This window comes from Oncorhynchus mykiss, chromosome 7 (genome assembly GCF_013265735.2).
Source record: "Oncorhynchus mykiss isolate Arlee chromosome 7, USDA_OmykA_1.1, whole genome shotgun sequence".
In the NCBI taxonomy this organism is placed as follows: Eukaryota; Metazoa; Chordata; class Actinopteri; order Salmoniformes; family Salmonidae; genus Oncorhynchus; species Oncorhynchus mykiss.
In genome coordinates this window covers 30,368,301-30,393,788 of record NC_048571.1, presented here as the reverse complement: position 1 = coordinate 30,393,788, position 25,488 = coordinate 30,368,301, and the positions used below count along the sequence as shown (strand labels likewise).

The following is a 25,488-nucleotide window of genomic DNA, read 5'->3' as shown; positions in this document are numbered from 1 at the left end:
AACAGTGGTATTTTGGATATTTAAATCAATAGATTGATTTTTCAGACGGATGAATAATTGAATTAATAAACCCAATAAAATAGGGTAACAAATATAAATATGTTTTTATTAAATAGTGTAATTAGAGTCGAGGGGACATTTATTAAACATTAACAACAATAACAATACAATTATTTTCCCATCTAAATCAACTTGGACATGTTGACGTATGATGTGTGGTCTATTGATTGACTCATATTTTGGCAGGGGCAAGTGGAATTAATGTATCATCTTTGATGAATATTACTCTGACAGACCCTCTAGTCCCAAAAAGTAATTTAGGAGAAAAGAGGAATTTCCTCTAAAGACAGTTAAGCTAAGCTCTGCCTGCAAGAGCTGTGTGATGTTTTGTCTAGAGATGGAGGGGATAAAAATGAGAGATTGAGATGCTCCCTCATTTGATAAGTTTCCCAAAGGAGACAACCGGTCTATATATCTTAGAGAAAGATCTGGACATTTTGAATACCGCTATGTAATGGACTGTGAGCTCCTGTCTCCTTCTGCGTACAGTCTCCTCTTTTCCAGATAAATATTTTCCGCAAGGAACGAGCCAAAATGTCAGTATTTTTAGTGCTTGTGCAGAGTTGATGGAATTTTGAATGTGTCCTGCTCTTGGCTTCCCCATAATTAAGGTGCCCTCTTATATTCTGTCTGAAGTGCTTTGTTTTTCTGTGGTAGGGCAATTCTCAATTGAGATTAACTGTAAAGTGCATGTCTAAATACACTGTGAAGTCACTTCGTTTCGTCTAGACAGCCTGCCTAAACAACGAGATGTGGTGGATGCCCAAGCAAGCTTCAAAATCAGATGAACAGAAAATCTAAATACCACTGCCAGAATGAGGATATTATCTCTGTTTGCCTCTGTTAACCAAAAACCCAGTCTATTTGGGAATGCTCTCTGTCTTTCTCTCTCTCTGCGCATTTAAAATAATATGTTAAAATCTATTTCAATGCTTATTATCTGACTATGTGGGTGGGGTTGGCGGGGAGCTAATCTCAAGCTTCGATTTGGTGCTGTCTGGCGTTCTAAAGAGCACACATTTGGAAAACCAGTCGAATTTACAGTTCTATTTGGGATTACAGAAGTGAAAGCTACTGCACAACCCACAGTTTTCTCAGGATGGTATTTGTCACATTAGGCCTATACAATGCACTTATTCAGTACACAAGCTTCTCTTTCCCCCCTAATTTATTCAGTAACGCTTTAGCCTATACACTGAGAATAGCCCCCCACCCCTTTGCCCTCAGAACAGCCTCAATTTGTTGGAGTATGGACACTACAAGGTGTTTTTAGTGTTCCACAGAGATGCTGGCCCATGTTGACGTCAATGCTTCCCAGAGTTGTGTCAAATTGCCTGGATGTACTTTGGTTGGTGGACCATTCTTGATACACACGGGAAACTGTGGAGCATGAAAAACCCAGCAGCGTTGCAGTTCTTGACACAGACCGTTGCGCTTGGCAGCTACTATCATTCCCTGATCAAAGGCACGTAAATATTTTGTCTTGCCCATTCACCCTCTGAATGGCCCACATACGTAATCCATGTCTCAACTGTCTCAAGGCTTAAAAATCATTTTTTAAACCTGTCTCCTTCCCTTCATCTACACTGATTGAAGTGGATTTAACAATGACATCAATAAGGGATCATAGCTTTCAGAGCTGGGGTTCTTAATGTTTTGTACACTCAGTGTATGTCTATGCTTCCAATACTTCTCAACACTTAGCCTATTCATTTGATGCAATGATGATAAACACTGGTGGAAAATAGCTTTTGATGCACAATACCAAATTGTCTATGTCTATCATAAATACAAAGCTATTACCTTTTATGGCTATTTTGCTGTGCCCAGACTAGAAACCAAAAAACTATTTTAGGTTTCTTGATGTGACAAATCTCTGTTGATGATAATTTGATTCTGTCGAGGCTCTGATTTCTTCCCAGCAAGACAGACTCAGAGAGGAATCAAAAAGGACTTCCCCCAGTTCGAGATATCGACATCGTGATACTGTAATTAATCGTAATATGATACTCTCCCATTATACAAACATGAAGGGCAGAGGTTCAGCTTTTCTTTTAATCTGTTTCTCTCTCTCTCTCCCCAAAAATATAAATATGAGTTTGCCTTTAATAGGCATGTCAATGCTATCAGGGGTATAAGCTAGAGGTCGACCGATTATGATTTTTTAAATATATATATATATATATATATATATATATATATATATGTATATACAGTGCCTTGCGAAAGTATTCGGCCCCCTTGAACTTTGCGACCTTTTGCCACATTTCAGGCTTCAAACATAAAGATAAACTGTATTTTTTTTGTGAAGAATCAACAACAAGTGGGACACAATCATGAAGTGGAACGACATTTATTGGATAAAATTATTCAGCCCCCTTAAGTTAATACTTTGTAGCGCCACCTTTTTCTGCGATTACAGCTGTAAGTCACTTGGGGTATGTCTCTATCAGTTTTGCACATCGAGAGACTGAATTTTTTTCCCATTCCTCCTTGCAAAACAGCTCGAGCTCAGTGAGGTTGGATGGAGAGCATTTGTGAACAGCAGTTTTCAGTTCTCTCCACAGATTCTCGAATGGATTCAAGTCTGGACTTTGACTTGGCCATTCTAACACCTGGATATGTTTATTTTTGAACCATTCCATTGTAGATTTTGCTTTATGTTTTGGATCATTGTCTTGTTGGAAGACAAATCTCCGTCCCGGTCTCAGGTCTTTTGCAGAGTCCATCAGGTTTTCTTCCAGAATGGTCCGGTATTTGGCTCCATCCATCTTCCCATCAATTTTAACCATCTTCCCTGTCCCTGCTGAAGAAAAGCAGGCCCAAACCATGATGCTGCCACCACCATGTTTGACAGTGGGGATGGTGTGTTCAGCTGTGTTGCTTTTACGTCAAACATAACGTTTTGCATTGTTGCCAAAAAGTTCAATTTTGGTTTCATCTGACCAGAGCACCTTCTTCCACATGTTTGGTGTGTCTCCCAGGTGGCTTGTGGCAAACTTTAAACAACACTTTTTTATGGATATCTTTAAGAAATGGCTTTCTTCTTGCCACTCTTCCATAAAGGCCAGATTTGTGCAATATACGACTGATTGTTGTCCTATGGACAGAGTCTCCCACCTCAGCTGTAGATCTCTGCAGTTCATCCAGAGTGATCATGGGCCTCTTGGCTGCATCTCTGATCAGTCTTCTCCTTGTATGAGCTGAAAGTTTAGAGGGACGGCCAGGTCTTGGTAGATTTGCAGTGGTCTGATACTCTTTCCATTTCAATATTATCGCTTGCACAGTGCTCCTTGGGATGTTTAAAGCTTGGGAAATCTTTTTGTATCCAAATCCGGCTTTAAACTTCTTCACAACAGTATCTCGGACCTGCCTGGTGTGTTCCTTGTTCTTCATGAGGCTCTCTGCGCTTTTAACGGACCTCTGAGACTATCACAGTGCAGGTGCATTTATACGGAGACTTGATTACACACAGGTGGATTGTATTTATCATCATTAGTCATTTAGGTCAACATTGGATCATTCAGAGATCCTCACTGAACTTCTGGAGAGAGTTTGCTGCACTGAAAGTAAAGGGGCTGAATAATTTTGCACGCCCAATTTTTCTGTCTTTGATTTGTTAAAAAAGTTTGAAATATCCAATAAATGTCGTTCCACTTCGTGATTGTGTCCCACTTGTTGTTGATTCTTCACAAAAAAATACAGTTTTATATCTTTATGTTTGAAGCCTGAAATGTGGCAAAAGGTCGCAAAGTTCAAGGGGGCCGAATACTTTCGCAAGGCACTGTGTATATATATATATATATATATATATATATATATATATATATATATATGTGTAATAATGACAATTACAACAATACTGAATGAACACTTATTTTAACTTAATATAATACATCAATTTAGTCTCAAATAAATAATGAAACATGTTCAATTTGGTTTAAATAATGCAAAAACAAAGTGTTGGAGAAGAAAGTAAAAGTGCAATATGTGCCATGTAAAAAAGCTAACGTTTAAGTTCCTTGCTCAGAACAAATGAAAGCTGGTGGTTCCTTTTAACATGAGTCTTCAATATTAAGAAGTTTTAGGTTGTAGTTATTATAGGACTGGTTCTCTCTATACCATTTGTATTTCATATACCTTTGACTATTGGATGTTCTAATAGGTACTTTTAGTATTGCCAGCCTAATCCCGGGAGTTGATAGGCTTGAAGTCATAAACAGCGCAATGCTTGAAGCACAGCGAAGAGCTGCTGGCAAACACAGGGAAGTGCTGTTTGAATGAATGCTTACGAGCCTGCTGCTGCCTACCATCACTCAGTCAGACTGCCCTATCAAATCATAGACTTAATTATAATATAATAACACACAGAAATACAAGCCTTAGTCATTAATATGGTCAAATCTGGAAACTATAATTTCGAAAACAAAACGTTTATTCTTTCAGTGAAATACGGAACCGTTCCGTATTTTATCTAATGGGCGGCATCCCTAAGTCTAAATATTGCTGTTACATTGCACAACCTTCAATGTTATGTCATAATTATGTACAATTCTGGCAAATTAATTACTGTCTTTGTTAGGAAATGGTCTTCACACAGTTTGCAACGAGCCAGGCGGCCCAAACTGCTGCATATACCCTGACCCTGCTTGCACAGAACGCAAGAGAAGTGAACAATTTTCCTAGTTAAAATAAATTCATGTTAGCAGGCAATATTAACTAAATATGCAGGTTTAAAAATATATAAAAAAATAGATTTTAAGAAAGGCGTTGATGTTTATGGTTAGGTACACATTGGTGCAACGACAGTGCTTTTTTCGCGAATGCGCTTGTTAAATCACCCGTTTGGCAAAGTAGGCTGTGATTCAATGATAAATTAACAGGCACCGCATCGATTATATGCAATGCAGGACAAGCTAGATAAACTAGTAATATCATTGACCATGTGTAGTTAACTAGTGATTGTTAAGATTGATTGTTTTTTTAAAAGATAAGTTTAATGCTAGCTAGCGTATTACCTTGGCTCCTTGATACACTCGCATAACAGGTAGTCAGCCTGCCACCGCAGTCTCCTCGTGGAGTGCAATTAATCGGCCATTCCGATGAATCGGTCGACCTCTAGTACAAGCCACAGTAAATGCTGCTCTACAACCAACTAACTAACAGCAGTTTGGTGTATACCTTGGAGGTGCAAAACCAACAGAGCAGTCTCGCCAACGCTAATGAGGCTTACAGACGTTAAATTCACCTTAAATGCACCCAAGGTTTAGAAACAAGGAAGGGTATTTGGCAAGGGTTGGTTGTCTCACTATTTTCAAAGGGAAATTAATTTCTCAATCAAGTGTAAACTTTAGATACCGAATATGATATGCTGTGGGTTCTGTCCATATTCTCGGCCAAAAGTTTGAAGAAATGATGGCTCCAGTGCAGTGAAGATAGGCATAATCATTTGTAGCTAAATAATAAAAAAATTAAATAGACTTAGTACCGTACCCTCTGTAATTCCATCTGCAGTTTGGATTTTTTTTTAAAGGCAAGGGCTTTTATTGTGGAAGGAGAATACACACACACACACACACACACACACACACACCTGTGAGCCAGGCTGGGAATCAGGCAGGCAAATCATTATTCTGCAGCCTCACTTTGGCGATGGGCAGGAAAACAGAAAGTGGGAACGTACCCAGCCACGGATCTGGTATTTGGCCGGATCCGGAACATCTCGTGGCATGAAAAATATATATTTTTAGTTTTTTCAATGTAAACATTATAAATAAAGCGGTCAAAGTTCATTCGTTAATTATCCTGCCCCTAAAAAAACAATGTAAAAAAGTAGATTTTCAGGCCTGGTCTGATATTCTAAGAGTTGATTTGGGTTGGGTCGGCATTGTAACTAGGGATGCACTGATATTACATTTTTGGCCGATACCGATAACTGATATTTTCCTTGCCAAAAACCCCCAGATATTTAATGTTTTAGCAGCCTTTTAAGCATTCTATTACAGTTAAATAGTTGAAACAGAGTGTCATATGTTCAGTTAGGAACAAATTGTTTAATAACTTGTAAATTAGAACAATTACACATCCATGAATGTATTTTATCGCACAACAGACACACATTTTAGCTGCCCGGGCCTTACAAAGATTCTTAAGTTGTTGGTGGCTCTTCTTACTATCCAATCTTGACAATATAGAGAAACTTAAATGCTTTGAAATGAATATTGGTTTAAACTAAAATGCAGTTAATCATTTTAGCTTTAACTGCTTCAAAAAAATGACTGTCTCGGCTGTCATAAACTGCTATAAATGGCACAACAAACTTTTCAAATGTGCTCAACTGATTTAACTAGTAAAATGAGAGAAAATGTACAACACATTTCATCTTTCATTATGGAAAAAAACAAACAACTGCTTTGTTTTAAACTAAATGAAAATTTTGACCTATACCAGCCATGAATGAACAACAGAAAAGCCATTGTGCTTAGTAAACATTCTTCCAGTGGCTCTAGATGGCTGGGTTACAATATGACTTTCCATTTACAACTTTAACATTTGGGGGAGGTTTTCCTTCACAAAGAGGACCTGCTCGGCTTTGTCACAAGAGAGTCTGTTTCTTTTTTCGTCTACAATGTGTGAAGCTGCACTGAAAAGGCACTTACTGTCCACACTAGTACAGGGAGCACCAAGATACTTGCGCGCAGCTTTAGCTAGGATGGGGAAACGGTGCTTGTTACTTCTTCATTTTCCTAATGCATCTTCATTACTAGGAATAGTAGGTTCTGTCAGGTATTCTAGTATCTGCAAATAATGGGAAAGGGGGGGTTAGTACATTTAATACAACATATTGCATTATTCTTGCATTCCAAAGGATCATTAGGCATATATCAACATTGGAAATGTTGGCCGATGTAGTAACAGAAAATGAAAATACAATGCGTCTTTCTCTCACAGAGACACACACACACACTGACTAAAAAGTTATTTTGTTGGCATTTACGTATGTCTCCATTACCAGTAAAACATAATCAAAATCAATTTCTTTCACTTTCTCCCCTCCTTGGGAAATAATAGCGTCACAAACATTGCATATGGCCTTTCTGTTATCTGCCTTTGAAACTTCAAAGTAGATCCACACAGCAGACATTGTGGGCAAGGTTAGGAATGCTGTTGTTGCACGTGTAGCGCTGTATTTTTTGTGACGTCATTACGTCACCTATCTACGTTATATAGGTATGCACTTCAGCTTTGACATCGTTTTTTCACATCGGCATTGAACTAGACATCGGCATATTTGGCTAATATTGGCCTATTCCGATATTGTCACCGATATATCCCGATACATCTCTAATTTTAACCTATGTTTGAGACCAACGCATGGCCGTGGTTATGGGAGAAGGAAAAAATGTCAAATATTTCAGAATAGCCTATTACACCATGATAAGGCCCATAATGTAGCCACAGAGGATCAATAGTTTCTTGAAAAAAATAGCCTAGCTGTGGACTGTCCAATAACAAGGCATAGCCTGCTGTCGGGAATGTGTGGCAAGTCTGTCAGTGAACAAACAACATGCAGTCAAAACAGGCCTTTCGCAATATTTCAATACAATTGCGGGAAAACACAAACTCCCGCAGAAAAGAGAAGACTAATCTTTCTGCTGTAGACTACGAAAATATTTGATCAACTTCCAAATATTGTTTTACAAAGTAAAACGCGTCAGCGAGTGGGCCAGTGAAACTGGAAAGTATTTTTAGGACTATAATTTCCTCCTCATATTGTAGCCTACAACATGTCTCCACACACCTAGGCCTAGGCTATTGATGGATTCGAGACAAGGTAGTTTTTATTGATCTCAGATTCTCAGTTTGTCACTGTCAAAGTAGCCTGTCATTTCGATCATTTCTGCTGTATTAAAAAATATTCTGCCAAAGTAGCCAGTCATGGAAAATGACATAGTATTGCATGAAATGCATTTATAAAAGGCCACATTCTTCCCGGACCCTAGGCTACTAAAAATGTTCCCCATGTGTGCAACTTCTGTAAGTGCCTCAACTCTACTGCTCTATGCCACTACGCAAATGCAATGCTTTATAATAAAGGGGATTTTTTTGTACCTCAGAGCTCCCCAGGTCACCTCACGCTCACTTTTTGTTCCGGCATCTCCCGATTTACAAATTTAAGCACTGGGCAAGAAGCGGGTCTGTCTGACTAGCTCTCATAGGTCTGAACTTCCGGTGACTGTCTGCGCAGAACTGAGAACAGCAAAGTACAGAGAACAGCTGCAGGTTGGCCGGAAAAATAATAACCCATTACAAAAACGCTCTGAAACGGAGAGTCGAAATGAGGAGGTACTATCTGAACATGCAGGACAGAGAGAAAGTAAGGGTGTTGCACCATCTCATTTTAGAGCGTTTGTGACTGCTTATTGGAAACCATTTTTAATCAAACCCTAATTTCCATATCACATTCTAGGAGGCTAGATTGTTGACTCAAGTTGAAGGACTGTAACTTTGTGGAGGTTACTATTTGCTTATACCTTCAAATGTACTCCCTCCCTGATCTTGTATGTACAGTAATTGCAGGGTAATATTATTTTAGTCACTCTCCTTAACCCTGAGTGCACACCCTTCACAGACACCTCCCCACATATCCGTGGGTTAGCAAGCTAGTATTATTATTATTTAAAAAAAAAAATTGTACCCCCTTTTTCTCCCCAATTTCGTGGTATCCAATTGTTGTAGTAGCTACGATCTTGTCTCATCGCTACAACTCCCGTACAGGCTCGGGAGAGACTGGTAGTTGGTAGTCATGTGTTCTCCGATACACAAACCAACTGCTTCTTAACACAGCGCGCATCCAACCCGGAAGCCAGCCGCACCAATGTGTCGGCAACCGTGCACCTGGCAACCTTGGTTAGCGCGCACTGCGCCCGGAACGCCACAGGAGTCGCTGGTGCACGATGAGACAAGGACATCCCTACCGACCAAGCCCTCCCTAACCCGGACGACGCTAGGCCAATTGTGCGTCGCCCCACGGACCTCCCGGTCGCGGCCGGTTACGACAGAGCCTGGGCACGAACCCAGGGACTCTGATGGCACAGCTGGCGCTGCAGTACAGCACCCTTAACCACTGCGCCACCCGGGAGGCTAAGCTAGTATTATTGATGATCTCATCAATACCATTCACTTCCCAGTCATAGAGAAAACACAGGCCTCTGCCCTTTGAAGTCTTCACTCATCTGCTCTGACACACTAGCTAGCCAAGCAGCTTTCATTTGCATTGGAAATGAGGTGAAGTCACAAGACCTGGCAAAACCTCGCAGCAAAACTTCACAAAGGGAGTCCTGACCGCATACCTTACTCACTCACTTACTCCCTCGCCCTGCTTCTTCTTCAACTCCCTACGGCTCTCTCTTTGGGTCCCATCGGGCACATGTGGGGACTTGCCTGTGAGGGATAAGGGTGCATTTTAAGGCTTTGCGAGCAAGCAGTTTGAGCTCCGAGATGTATGATGCTTTATATACCCTGCCCCCCCATCCCGTCTGTTGTTATCAGTCTAGTCCCGGTAGGGCTCCATAATGTGACCATTTAGTCGCATTTTGTGACCCTTTAACTTGTCTGTGCGAGTATCACATGGTGGGAGCTGCACATTCTACCTGGTCACCTTGATCAAAACGTCTATTTATTAAACAGTAAAGTGCATTATCCTCATGATTCCTGTAATAAAAGTGTCTGGCCTGCCGCTGCGCCTGCCTCTTTCGCTGGGGCCAGCGGCTGTAATGAGCGAGCCTCTCACATGCTCTTTCCACTCTCATGTGCCCCTCGTGATTTTATAACATTTCAAAATGCAATTGCGGGAACAAACACAACTTTGGAACCAACTAGTTGTCCATATTAAAGGGTCTCAGCTCTCTGTATGGATAATAGTTGTTTCCCTAGGGGATAGGCACTAACATGCATGGCCTTTGTTGTCTGATGCTGGCCAGAGTGCCAGACTGAATACTTTTTTGGGGGAGTTAGCATTTATTTGGGTTATTCAGTTCTGGGAAAAGAGGGACAGATAGAAGAGAGAGAGGGTATCAGTGTGTGTATAATGTTTGTGTGTTCATGTCATTTTACGTGTTTGTTTGCACACACGTCATGTATACAGTATACATGCTAGTAAGTGAGTGTGAGAGTGTGAACAAGTGTGTGTGTGCGCACATGTTCAACAGTAAGTGCACATCTAACAGTCAAACCCTTCTAGCTCACACACATCACCTCTCTCCCGATGATGTACTGTGGAATACCTTCTGTATTTTGAGAATCATGCCACTGTGTTCCCCTTTATCAACTCTCCTAAAATTCAATATCCACAGTGTGAAACTTTGTGCTGAAGCTCTTCACTCGAGATCTGCCTGGCAGCTTTTCATGGGTGTCTGAGGTGTGTGCTCGTAGTTTAAACTGACAACTCGGTGCATTCCGCATGTCAACCCATCTTACAAAAACAAGTAGTGATGAAGTCAATCTCTCCTCCATTTTGAACCAGGAGAGATTGACATGCATATCATTAATTGAAGCTCTGTGTACATTTAAGGGCCAGATGTGCTGCCCTGTTCTGAGACATTTGTAATTCTCCGAGGTCCCTCTTTGTGGCATCTGACCACACGACTGAACAGTATTCCTGGTGCGACAAAACTAGAGCCTATAGGACCTGCCTTGTTGATAGTGTTGTTAAAAAGGCAGAGCAGAGCATTATTATGGACAGCCTTGGCTGGAATTGGGTCAGAGACCTTGTTTAATTGTGTGTGCATGTGGGTGCGTGTGCGAGGATTGAGCTCAGCTGAGGGCAGCTGCAGCAAGCCTAGACGCTTGTCAGAGGTTGTCTGTCTGTCGAGCCCTCAGGATTTGTGTGTGCCTGTGCGTGCGTTTGTGCACGCTGGAACCGGTTGTGTTGGAACAGGGGGGGGGCTGTTTGACCACATCATTTAAGGTTATTGTGTCTGGTTCTAAAAACACACTTTTGCACACACACACCTTTCAAGCTCATCCTACTCCCATCTGGGAATTTTTATGACAAAGCATTTTGGTACAGCACTGTATCAACCACGAAACACAGGTACTTCTCCGTTCTGCAAAAGATCCCAAACAAAAACACAATTTCTTCTTTCACTCACCATCCTCCGTTTTGTCTCTCTTTCCTTGCCACTCTGAACATTTTGTGCCTTTTTTGTGACTGCGGGATCCAGAACTGTTCCATCAAAACTGTAACCACAACACTGAGAAGCACTGATTTGTGTGCTTCACCAGTTGCCTTTCTCTCTCCATTTAACACAGCCCACTCCACACCATAACAGCCCTACTTTCTCAATGAAATAGTTCTCTCTCTTCAAAACAACCAAACGGAAGAAGACTGAGAAAGAGAAAGAAAGATCTCAACCTGCCCAGAGCAGAGACGGCACATTATTGTTCTGCTAGGGCCTCCATTTTACCATCTTCTTCTTTTGGATTACTATATTTATATAGCAATACGCAAACCACATCACAGACTTTTGCAATCTCACCCCAGCCAAGGAATCTAGGCTCTCTGCTTGCTGCACACAGCTGTTTTACAGGCCACTCTGCTCTGTAATTCTGGCTTTATTTAGCCTGCCTGCACACACACAAACACTACGGAGAAGCTCGCCAACCTATTTGGAAGAGATCCATAATATTAACAGAATGTTGCTCCTCTCTCTATATCCCCTGACCCCAGTGAGAGATAATGTAGCAGGTGTAAAATAAGTAGAGAAGGGGCAAGTAGAGATGCCGCTGACAGTGGGCTTGTGAGATGCCGGACCTAAGGCACTTTTCTTGAACGTCCCTTGACTCTTGCCCTGTCAACAGACATCCCCCAAACAATAAAACCTGACTCTCGGAGAATGAGTGTATAACTGGTAAATAGTCGCTGATATTCAGTCAGGTGGCTAGCTAACGTTCCCTAGCTGGCTAGAAGGATGAAGTTTATAGATAACGTTAAACGGAGCCTGACCTCAACAGGAGCGTTGTCTGAAATTAACTTCTTATGTCTGGGGGGCAGTATTGAGTAGCTTGGATGAATAAGGTGCCCAGAGTAAACTGCCAGCTACTCAGGCCCATAGCTAAGATATGCATAGAAAACACTCTGAAGTTTCTAAAACTGTTTGAATGATGTCTGTGAGTATAAGAGATATCATATGTCAGGCAAAAACCTGAGAAAAAATCCAACCAGGAAATGGGAAACTGAGGTTTGTAGGTTTTCAAGTCTTTGTCTATCCAAGATACAGTGTAAATGGGGTCCAATTGCACTTCCTAAGGCTTCCACTAGATGTCAACAGTCTTTAGAACCTTGTTTCAGGCTTCTACTGTGAAGGAGGAGCGAATAAGACACCTGTTTGAACCAGGTGTCTGGTAGAATGCCATGAGCTAAGTCTTGCGCGGCCGTGAGAGCGAGCTGCGTTCCCTTTCATTTCTAAAGACAGGAATTGTCCGGTTGGAACATTATTGAAGATTTATGATAAAAACATCCTAAAGATTGATTCTATACATCGTTTGACATGTTTCTACAAATTGTAATGTAACTTTTTTGACTTTTCGTCTGGACCTAGTGCTTGTGAATTTGGATTTGTGAACTAAACACGCAAACAAAAAGGAGGTATTTGGACATAAATGATGGACTTTATCGAACAAAACAAACATTTATTGTAGAACTGTGATTCCTGGGAGTGCATTCCGATGAAGATCATCAAAGGTAAGTGAATATTTATAATGCTATTTCTGATTCCTGTTGACTCCACAACATGGCGGGTATCTGTATGGCTTGTTTTGGTCTCTGAGTGCTGTATTCAGATTATTCCATGGTGTGCTTTAGCTGTAAAGATTTTTTTAAATCTGACACAACGGTTGCATTACGGAGAAGTACATCTTTAATACCATGCATAACACTTGTATTGTCCTCAACATTTATGATGAGTATTTCTGTAAATTGATGTGGCTCTCGGCAAAATCCCCGGATGTTTTGGAAGCAAAACATTACTGAAAATAACGCGCCAATGTAAACTGAGATTTTTGGATATAAATATGAACTTTATCGAACAAAACATACATGTATTGTGTAACATAAAGCCCTATGAGGGCCATCTGATGAAGATCATCAAAGGTTAGTGATTAATATTATCTATATTTCTGCTTTTTGTGACTCCTCTCTTTGGCTGGAAAATTGGCTGTGTTTTTCTGTGACTAGGCGCTGACCTAACAATCGCATGGTATGCTTTTGTCGTAAAGCCGTTTTGAAATCGGACACTGTGGTGGGATTAACAACAAGTTTATCTTTAAAATGGTGTAAAATACTTGTATGTTTGAGGAATTTTAATTATGAGATTTCTGTTGTTTGAACTTGGCACCCTGCACTTTCACTGGCTGTTGTCAAATCGATCCCGTTAACGGGATTTCAGCCGTAAGAAGTTAAGCTAGCTGTAGTCTTTACAAAAGAGGGTCATTTACACTAACGTTCAAATGTTTGGGGTCACTTAGAAATTCCCTTGTTTTTTCCCCCTCTTGTCCATTAAAACAACATCAAATTAATTAATTCATTCATTCATTAAAAATTGATCAGAAATACAATGTAGACATTGTTAATGTTGTAAATGACTATTGTAGCTGGAAACAGCTGATTTGTTTATGGAATATCTACATAGGCATACAGAGGCCCATTATCAGCAACCATCACTCCTGTGTTCCAATGGCACATTGTGTTAGCTAATCCAAGTTTATAATTTTAAAAGGCTAATTGATCATTAGAAAACCCTTTTTCCAATTATGTTAGAACTGGCCTTCTTTAGAACCAGAATAGAACTCACAAAACACCAGGCTCAACGTCAACAGTGAAGAGCTGACTCCGGGATGCTGGCCTTCTAGGCAGAGTTACAAAGAAAAAGTCATATCTCAGACTGGCCAATAAAAAGAAAAGATTAAGATCTGCAAAAGAACACAGACTCTGGACAGAGCAACTCTGCCTAGAAGGCCAGCATCCCGGAGTCGCCTCTTCACTGTTGATGTTGAGACAGGTACTATTTTTAATGAAGCTGCTAGTTGAGGCCTTGTGAGGCGTCTGTTTCTCAGTCTAGACACTCTAATGTACTTGTCTTCTTGCTCAGTTGTGCGCCGGGGCCTCCCACTCCTCTTTCTATTCTGGTTAGAGCCAGTTTGGGCTGTTCTGTGAATCGAGTAGTACACAGTGTTGTACCAGATCTTCAGTTTCTTGGCAATTTCTCGCATGGAATAGCCTTCATTACTCAGAACAAGAATAGACTGACGAGTTTCAGAAGAAAGTGATGTGTTTCTGGCCCTTTTGAGCCTGTCATCGAACCCACAAATGCTGATGCTCCAGATAGTCAACTAGTCTAAAGAAGGCCAGTTTTATTGCTTCTTTAATCAGGACAACAGTTTTCAGCTGTGCTAACATAATTGCCAAAGGGTTTTCTAATGATCAATTAACCTTTTTAAATTATAAACCTGGATTAGCTAACACAACGTGCCATTGGAACACAGGAGTGATGTAGATATTCCAACTACAATAGTCATTTACAACATTAACGATGTCTACACTGTAGTTCTGACCAATTTGATGTTATTTTAATGTACAACTAAAATTGCTTTTCTTTCAAGGACATTTCTAAGTCACCCCAAACTTTTGAACGGTAGTGTAAATTCTCAACTAAATAACTTTGCTTTACAGAAAGTATTGAGACAGACACTGGTGTGGCAGACTGCAATGCAGGAGGCAAATGATACACATAGAGAGGAAGCAAGCAGAGAGAGAGGTTAGTAATACAGTGGTTCCCAAACTTGGGATCGGAGACCCTTGTGGGATCCCCTGCAATTGAATGGGGTCCCCTGAGAGAATCTGTTATCTTAGCAAAAATATGAATAAGTAGTTTCTCTTTTAAATTGGTATGGAATATGACATTTTCGAGTCAACTAAGGGCCTTTTGCACTGTAAGAATTAATGTCATTGTGTTGGAACAGCCTGCTGGACCTAATCTCATGTATATACAGCTCTCATGTATTAAACTGCTTAAAAGAGAGTAGTGACACAGTGGTGAGGCAAGCTGCAATACAGGAGGAGGCAGAGAGAGGACGCAGGGCAATATTGAAAGTTCGGCAGTGCTAGACCACCCAGGGGGCGAGATCTCTAGTTGTACTTACATTTCTATGTACTCACTCTGAAGGGCACATGACAAAAATTTGTTTGCACGGCTGAAGGATTAATAGGCATCAATTAACTTTTTTGTATATTCCCTTTATACCCGGATATTTTACCACATTTCTTCAGTAGATCCTGGTCAAGTAGCATGTCATCCGCATAAAGTGACACAATGCTCTAAGACCCTTCTTATTGCTATAGATAACAGCTCAATGGGGAAAAAGCAGAGTATTGTGCTAGAGATAATGAATATGAGATTGAAAAGTGGCGGAATTGCCCTTTAAACTTTTGCAGGTTATGTGCCATTTTACACATCAAAACACAAATGGCTATAGTGGCTAACGCCCCTGCCCCGAAGCTAGCACCAGTTAGCCGCGAGCCAGGCGCATCTCCCAGCTAGAAAACGAAATTACTACAACTACAATTACCTCTTTCGCCTTATGGACCCTTTGTCAACACGGTACCCCCTCAACCGGCCTTCGCCGGACGTCGGAGCAGATGCTTCTACATACCCTGGCCTGCTAACTTTAAACGCTGTGTCTTCTGCATGCTAGCGTAGTAACGACTACCCCGCGGCTTCCCTGTTCCATCTATTGCTGTTCACTGGACCATATGATCACTTGGCTACATAGCTGATGCCTGCTGGACTGTTCATTAATCACGGTACTCCATTTTGTTTATCTGTCGGCCCCAACTCAGGCCTTGTGTGTCGTTAACCGAACCGCTCTGCCCGTTCATCGCCATTTTACCTGTTGTTGTTGTCTTAGCTGATTAGCTGTTGTTGTCTTACCCTTTGTTGCCTTAGCAAACTCTCCCAATAAACACCTGTGATAACTTTATGCCTCGCTTTGTCTCTCTCAAATGTCAGTATGCCTTGCACACTGTTGTTTAGGATAGTTATCATTGTCTTAGTTTACTGCGGAGCCCCTAGTCTCACTCAACATGCCTCAGATACCTCCTTTGTCCCACCTCCCACACATGTGATGACCTCACACAGCATAACTAGCCCGTCCAGATGCAGCCGCTTCTCATCACTCGGTGCCTGAGTTTACCTCCACTGTACCCGCACCCCATCATACCTCTGTCTGTACATTATGCCCTGAATCTATTCTACCACGGCCAGAAATCTGCTCCTTTTATTCTCTGTCCCCAACGCACTAGACGACCAGTTTTGATAGCCTTTAGCCATACCCTCATCCTACTTACTCCTCTGTTCCTCGGGTGATGTGGAGGTTAACCCAGGTCCTGCATGTCCCCAGGCGCTCTCATTTGTTGACTTCTGTAACGTAAAAGCCTTGGTTTCATGCATGTTAACATCAGAAGCCTCCTCCCTAAGTTTGTTTTACTCACTGCTTTAGCACACTCCGCCAACCCTGATGTCCTTGCCGTGTCTGAATCCTGGCTAAGGAAGGCCACCAAAAATTCAGAAATTTCCATCCCCAACTACAACATTTTCCATCAAGATAGAACTGCCAAAGGGGAAGGAGTTGCAATCTACTGCAGAGATAGCCTTCATAGTTCTGTCATACTTTCCAGGTCTATGCCCAAACAGTTTGAGCTTATACTTTTAAAAATGAATCTCTCCAGAAATAAGTCTCTCACTGTTGCCGTCTGTTATAGACCCCCTCAGCTCCCAGCTGTGCCATGGACACCATATGTGAAATGATTGCACCCCATCTATCTTCAGAGTTCGTTCTGCTAGGTGACCTAAACTGGGATATGCTTAACAACCCGGCAGTCCTACAATCTAAACTAGATGCCCTCAATTTCACACAAATGATCAAGGAACCCAGCAGGTACAACCCTAAATCAGTAAACATGGGAACCCTCCTAGATATTATCCTGACAAACTTGCCCTCCAAATTCACCTCTGCTGTTTTCAGTCAGGATCTTAGTGATCACTGCCTCATTGCCTGCATCCGCTATGGGTCCGCAGTCAAACGACCACCCCTCATCACTGTCAAATGTTCCCTAAAACACATCTGCGAGCAGGCCTTTCCTTCCAGGCCTTTCTAATCGACCTGGAAGGATGTCGACCTCATCCCGTCAGTCGAGGATGCCTGGTTCTTTAAAACTACTGCACTAGCATCGAATATTCCCCGCATAATGCAACTTTCAGGGAAATCAGGAACCAATAGACAGTCAGTCAGGAGAGCAAAGGCTAGCTTTTTCAAACAGAAATTTGCATTCTGTAGCTCTAACTCCAAAAAGTTTTGGGACACTGTAAAGTCCATGGGGAATAAGAGCACCTCCTCCCAGCTGCCCACTGCACTGAGGCTAGGTAACACTGTCACCACGATAATCGAGAATTTCAATAAGCATTTCTCTACAGCTGGCCATGCTTAACTGACCTCTGGCAGTCTCTATGGTGGTGCCACAGGGATCAATTCTCGGGCCGACTCTTTTCTCTGTATATATCAATGATGTCGCTCTTGCTGCGGGTGATTCCCTGATCCACCTCTACGCAGATGACACCATTCTGTATGCAATGCATGCTTTTCAACCGTTCGCTGCCTGCATCCGCCCGCCCGACTAGCATCACTACTCTGGACGGTTCTGACTTAGAATATGTGGTCAAATACATAGGTGTCTGGCTAGACTGGTAACTCATTTTAACCATCTCCAATCCAAAAATAAATCTAGAATTGGCTTCCTATTTCGCAACAAAGCCTCCTTCACTCACGCCGCCAAACATACCCTCGTAAAACTGACTATCCTACCGATCCTCGACTTCGGCGATGTAATTTACAAAATAGCTTCCAATACTCTACTCAGCAGACTGGATGCAGTATATCACAGTGCCATCCGTTTTGTCACCAAAGCCCCTTATACCACCCACCACTGCAACCTGTATGCTCTAGTCAGGTGGCCCTCGCTACAAATTCATCGCCAGACCCACTGGCTCCAGGTCATCTATAGGTCTATGCTAGGTAAAGCTCCGCCTTGTCTCAGCTCACTGGTCACGATAACAACACCCACCCGTAGCATGCGCTCCAGCAGGTATATCTCACTGGTTGTCCCCAAAGCCAACGCCTACTTTGGCCGCCTTTCCTTCAAGTTCTCTGCTGCCAATGACTGGAACGAATTGCAAAAATCGCTGAAGCTGGAGACTTATATTTTCCTCACTAACTTTAAACATCAGCTATCTGAGCAGCTAACCGATCTCTGCAGCTGTATATAGCCCATCTGTAAATAACCCACCCAATCTACCTACCTCATCCCCATCTTGTTTTTATTTACTTTTCTGCAAATTTGCACACCAGTATTTCTACTTGCACATCATCATCTGCTCATCTATCACTCCAGTGTTCATTTGCTAAACTGTAATTACTTCGCTACTAAGGCCTATTTATTGCCTTACCTCCTCATGCCGTTTGCGCACACTATATTGACTTTCTTTTTTTCCTATTTTGTTATTGACTGTACGCTTGTTTATTCCATGTGTAACTCTGTTGTTGTTGTTTGTGTCGCTTTATCTTGGTCAGGTCGCAGTTGTAAATGAGAACTTGTTTTCAACTAGCTAACCTGGTTAAATAAAGGTGAAATAAAAATAAATAATAATAAATGTTGTGCAAAGTAAAGCACGCCATTCTTTTGGGGTAAAAGTGCAAAGAAATGATTAAATAAATGCAATTTCAGCAGCACCCCCAAAATGTCATATTTTGGTTCATATCGATGGTTTTTCATCTGGAGTTTATAGTTTACCCCCTTTTTGCCACTACATCACTGCTGGCACTAATAACAGTGGTCAGTGCTTTTGTGAGTGTGTGCGAGCAATCTGGGTGAGTAGAGTCAAAATTTCTGCTCGCATTAGCGAATGCCACCAGCACATCTTGCCAACTTGGGAAAGATCAACGTTAACGGAAGGGCTTTTCTTTCCTTTAACGAACAAACTTTCACAGAGATACGTCTTTCTTTTATCTCCCATCACTCGGTTGCAATTATTCCCAAACAATACCTTCAAAGATGCCAGATGGACACAGACACTGTTGTTGCAACACATTTTGTAATGAAAACGTAATCACCTGAGGCTTCATTTTTAACCGATGTGTACATTTCAAACTAAATATCTGCTCATGCCATACATACACATTTACCATTATAAACCAGACCTGTCATAAAAATGTACGCCTATGAACAAGCATAAAACAAATGCCCTCCCGTTCACCTTTCATGGTGACAATAATGCCCTTTATAATTTGCCGCTATTGGATTTAGGCCATGCCAGTTAGTAAAGTAAAGAGCAATGACGTATTGGATCAAATTTCTGTAGAGGTGTGAGCACAATGTTTTTATATTTTGCTGTAACTTTTTCAAACTAAACATTTATGCTGCCTACAGTAAGTGCCTGTCCGGACATTTTGCAAGATTCTTCTATATTGGAAACTATTTAAAAGTAGGCTACCGCCCGCCCCCCTATGCAAATGACATACTTTATTGTTGTTCAATATTTTGTTCATCAATCAATTATTTTATTTCTGTCTTCCCTTGGTATAGACTGTGAGATTAAATAGGTTTATGGTGTTGTGCACCTATCGCACAGCAATACTTTAAGCTACCGGTCTATTTACTGTGTTGGTGTCACGACCTGGCCATAGAGAGGCTTTTTATTCTCTATTTTGGTTAGGCCAGGGTGTGACTAGGGTGGGCATTCTAGTTTCTATGCTTTCGGTTTCTATGTTTTGGCGGGGTATGGTTCTCAATCAGGGACAGCTGTCTATCGTTGTCTCTGATTGTGAATCATACTTAGGCAGCCTGTTTTGCCACCTTAGTTGTGGGTAGTTGACTTTGTTCGTGGCCTGTATAGCCCTAGTAAGCTTCACGTTCATTTTGTTGTTTCTTGTTTTTGTTGGCGACATTTATCAATAAAAAATAAATGTACGCTCACCGCGCTGCACCTTGGTCCGATCATTTCCCTGATGACGTTCGTGACAGAACTACCCACCACAAACGGACCAAGCTGCGTGGCCGGGAGGAGCAGCGTTTTCTGGAGGAATGGGAGGAGATCTTGGAAGGCAAGGGACCCTGGGGAAAAGGCTGGAGAGTATCGGATGTCCAAGGGAGGAGATAGAGGCGGCGAAGGCAGAACGGCGACAGTACGAGGAGTTGGCACAGTGGAGCAGGCACGAGAGGCAGCCCCAAAAAAATGTTTGGGGGTACACGAGGAGATTGGCTGGAGACCTGAGACAATCAGGTTGGAGACCTGAGCCAACTCCCCGTGCTTACCGTGAGGAGCGTGTGACTGGTCAGGCACCGTGTTATGCAGTGATCTGCACGGTGTCTCCAGTACGCACTCATAGCCCGGTGCACTATATTCCAGCTCCCCGCATCGACCGGGCTAGAGTGGGCATCCAGCCAGGACGGATCGTGCCGGCTCAGCGCATCTGGCCTCCAGTGCGTCTCTACGGCCCAGGATATCCTGCACCGGCTCTGCGCACTGTGTCTCCGGTGCGCCTGCACAGCCCAGTGCGTCCTGGACTGGCGCCCCGCATTTGCCGGGCGAAAGGAACCATCTAGCCAGGACGTGTTGTTCCGGCTCTACGCTTGAGACCTCCTGTGCGCCTCCACGGCCCAGGGTATCCTGTGCCTGCTCCAAGAACCAAGCCTCCCCAGCCTGGTGAGTCCTGTGCCTGCTCCATGGCCCGAAGCCTCCGGTGATGATCCATGGCACAAAGCCTCCGGTGATGATCCATGGCACGAAGCCTCCGGTGATGATCCATGGCCGAAGCCTCCGGTAATGATCCATGGCCCGGAGCCTGCAGTTAGGATCCAAGGCACGAAGCCTCCAGTATTGATCCGCAGTCCGGAGCCTCCAGCGACGGTCCCCAGTCCTGGGCCTGCTGAAATAGTTAACCACACGCAGGTAGGCTATTGCTTCAAATCCTATTATAACAATTGGATGATTTGGGTGTTCCAGTAAGCAACAATTTGTTGCCTTCATTATTCTAATTTATTCCAATATTTCTGTCATTCAGTGATATTTATTCCCATATGAATTTGTTATGGATCCATCCAGATGTGGTTAGAAAACAATGCATATTTGGGCTGTGCAAAGCGATGGATGAAGTAACATGCCTCGCAAACATCCATTAATACATTTAAAGTCCCTAAAATCAGCAAGTCTATGGTCCTGCTGACTGCGCATCAAGGGTGGATGGCTTATTTTGTATTCCAATTTATTGGGAAGGCTGCTAAACCATTTACACCTGTCCCAAAGCTTTGTTGCGTACTTACAGTGCAGTGCACTTTCAGTCCATTCTCCAGCCGACTCTACCAATGCCATCAGATTATTATTTTTGTTGTTATCTATTCGGGAACATTCCACAAGTAAATGTAATAAATAAAACACCTACAATAAATAGCTCAGGTCTTGAAAATATGGGAAACCTTTTAGATTTTTTTGTATCTGTGTTTAGTTGCGGAGGCTTTATGGCTTCGCCATCAACTTGTTAATTTAGCAGATATCACTTGCCTTTATTCAGTCAACACATATATTTGAAGAATATAATGGACTTTAACAGACACTTTTCGTTTCTCTTAGATAAAAACCTTACAGTGTAACAACAGTTTTATTAAGTAATAAGTGTAACAGTATAACTTTAGACCGTCCCCTCGCCCATACCCGGGCGCGAACCAGGGACCCTCTGCACACATCAACAACAGTCACCCACGAAGCATCGTTACCCATCGTTCCACAAAAGCCGCGGCCCTTGCAGAGCAAGGGGAACTACTACTTCAAGGTCTCAGAGCAAGTGACGTCACCGATTGAAACGCTATTTAGCGCGCACCACCGCTAACTAGCTAGCCGTTTCACATCCGTTACATAAGCAATGGTCCAGTTACAGCTTCTTCTGACAAAGTACAAACATGTTTTTTTGAGTGGACAGAGGAAGAGGAATTCTTACACTATTGTTCTAAATACAATCACTCTCTTCTTCTTCATCCTCGTCATTTAGTTCATTCAAATTAAATTCTAATACATTTTTTCACTCCCGTTCAACAACTCCAAATCCAAGGCCTCATGTAAAAACATTTTCAGAAGTGCAAGAGATATTGTTGCATGACAAACTGGTGCTGTTAGATTACAATATAATGTATCTGCCAGTTTGGAACAGTGTAAACAATACTAAATAAAGTATAAGTAATACCACATAGTCTGTTCTAATGAAACAAAATTGTAAAGGCTTGCACAGTAGTTTGAAAATAGACGGATTTTTGAAACTGCTTTATCCAACATTTTGTGGTTGCATGAGACTTGGGGATCACAGAATCAGTAGGATATTAAACAAACACTCAAATAGTCAACAGAAGCAGGAACAGCATAGGGTTGAGTGAGCCACTCATTCCTGTCTTTCATTCAAAATAAGTTATATTATAATGCAGGGTTAAAGACACATTCTTTCTGATTGTCTGTAGCATGCAGTGTCTCATCTCGCTACAGCTAATTTTGTTTGAATTATTATGTGGATTATAATAAATGTATATATTTGAAGGGGTTGATGCATTTTTTGTTAGGGTAAATCTTGTCTGTTATACTGAATTAGAAATGTAAAACTTTAGAGTACTTAAGCATCGCATACATTGCAAGTTTGCCCTTTTTTGGCCAATAGGCTACAATACAAATACAATAGGACTCAACTCTGAGCACATCATCTGTTGGTAGTCTAAACTGTGGCACAAATTGGGGGATTTTTCACACCTAGACAAGCTATTAGACTACCTTTTGTAAATTAATGGAGGTGTGAATGTTTCAGTCACTCTCTCCTATCGCACTAGAGTCCTGCATCAAGCAAAAAAATAAACAATTAGCTGCTGAGTCGTCCCGGAGTTGAGAGAGAACTTGGGTAAATACAACGGCGCAATTACACTTGACATATGGACAGACAATTTTTGAAAAATAGGATACTTGTGCCTTTACAGCCCATTACATAAACGAAGAGTGGACTTTATCCACCACAAAGTGGGACAGTGCAGCTCCAAACTATAGATAACATAAGGCCAGCTATTGTGAAATAATACTTGTGGATCTTGTTGTTTTCCTCTATCGTTTCAAGAGGCCTACTGTCCACCTGGTAATTGTGTGGTCCCAAAGGATAAAGCATCACCTTCAGATGGATGTGTGGTTTCCGAAGAGAAACCAGCTGCGAGCCTATGACCAGGCACAGTGGAGAACATCCTTTTCCTGCACAGCAATTTGAAGAAATCCAGACTATTTTTGAAGTTCTAGTTTTGTCTAATATTAGAAGGCTCTTTAAAGCGATTTGAGTTGTCGATGTGCCGCATTGCATTGTGAAAAACAAATATTTATCTGTTCTTAATTCATGGTATGGTTTCTTTTTATCCAAATGTTGAATAGACATGCAGGAAAATATGAATAATAGCCTACTGTCTGTAGTCATAAAAACAATTAGGCTAAATAAATTGATATTATTTTGTTGGGTAACGAATCGGCTCTCTGAACTTTTATCTTCAATAAAATCATTAATTCAGAAGGTTAAGCCAATAGGTCTTAGCCCTGCAGTAAATTTAAATTAGATTACCAGGTTCATTTTCCATTGGGTTATAATAATCCATACCTTCTGGGAATGCTATAAACATTATGGGTGGAGTTAGAAATGTTGCTGTCAGAAGTATTACAATGGAAATGAACTTTTAATCCACCTGTCTGCATATTTCAAGAAATGACATAATAGTGTACAGTGAGATGGGTTGGTCGATACCTTCCTCGTCAATCATCTTTAAAAAATGTATAATTTAAAAAAACTGAAAATCAACCAATGTCAGCCTTTAAATGCTTTATTATCCAAATAAAAAGTGCGTGTGGGCGACAGAAAGCAACAAAATGGTGCAGTTTGAGACCATGTGGTGGAGAGTGATGCGGGCGCTGGAGATGGGGGGGTGAGCAGGTGGGTCTGGGCAGGTGTGATATAGTTGTTATTTGTATGTTTTGAATTGTCTATAAAGATAAAATAAAATCTTACAACACGCATCTGATTATTCTTTTTGAATATAATTTATTTTATTTATTAAGTTGACATTTTTCATTGTAACCACAATGTCACAAATAATTGAACACACAACTTGTGCAGATTAACTTGGTCAAAACATCTATTTTTTAAAGACCATCAGAAAAAATGTTGGTTCTTATTTATTTTTGATACAAAGCCACGAATTAGTGAGTCACTCAGCTTTTATGCTGACAAATATATCTTTATGCTGTGAAATAGCATACTAAATTGGCCAAGCCTAAGCAAATACACTGCTCCAAAAAATAAAAGGAACACTAAAATGACACATCCTAGATCTGAATGAATGAAATTTTTTCTTTACATATTTGAATGTGCTGACAACAAAATCACACAAAAATGATCAATGGAAATCAAATTTATCAACCCATTGAGGTCTGGATTTGGAGTCACACTCAAAATTAAAGTGGAAAACCACACTACAGGCTGATCCAACTTTGATGTAATGTCCTTAAAACAAGTCAAAATGAGGCTCAGTAGTGTGTGTGTCCTCCACGTGCCTGTATGACCTCCCTACAACGCCTGGGCATGCTCCTGATGAGGTGGCGTATGGTCTCCTGAGGGATCTCCTCCCAGACCTGGACTAAAGCATCCGCCAACTCCTGGACAGTCTGTGGTGCAACGTGGCGTTGGTGGATGGAGCGAGACATGATATCCCAGGTGTGCTCAATTGGATTCAGGTATGGGGAACGGGCGGGCCAGTCCATAGCATCAATGCCTTCCTCTTGCAGGAACTGCTGACACACTCCAGCCACATGAGGTCTAGCATTGTCTTGCGTTAGGAGGAACCCAGGGCCAACCGCACCAGCATATGGTCTCACAAGGGGTCTGAGGATCTCATCTCGGTACCTAATGGCAGTCAGGCTACCTCTGGCGAGCACATGGAGGGCTGTGCGGCCCCCCCATAGAAATGCCACCCCACACCATGACTGACCCACCGCCAAACCCGGTCATGCTGGAGGATGTTGCAGGCAGCAGAATGTTCTCCACTGCGTCTCCAGACTCTGTCACGTCTGTCACGTGCTCAGTGTGAACCTGCTTTCATCTGTGAAGAGCACAGGGCGCCAGTGGCGAATTTGCCAATCTTGGTGTTCTCTTGCAAATGCCAAACGTCCTGCACGGTGTTGGGGCTGTAAGCACAACCCCCACCTGTGGACGTTGGGCCCTCATACCACCCTCATGGAGTCTTTTTCTGACCGTTTA

At 41.9% G+C, this 25,488-nt stretch overlaps 1 protein-coding gene across 2 annotated transcripts in view; it reads left to right on the top strand.

The window, feature by feature from the left end:
• Positions 1–25,488, top strand: part of LOC110527641 (protein TMEPAI) — an 81,413-nt gene that overhangs the window by 1,003 nt on the left and 54,922 nt on the right. The window lies entirely within an intron of this gene.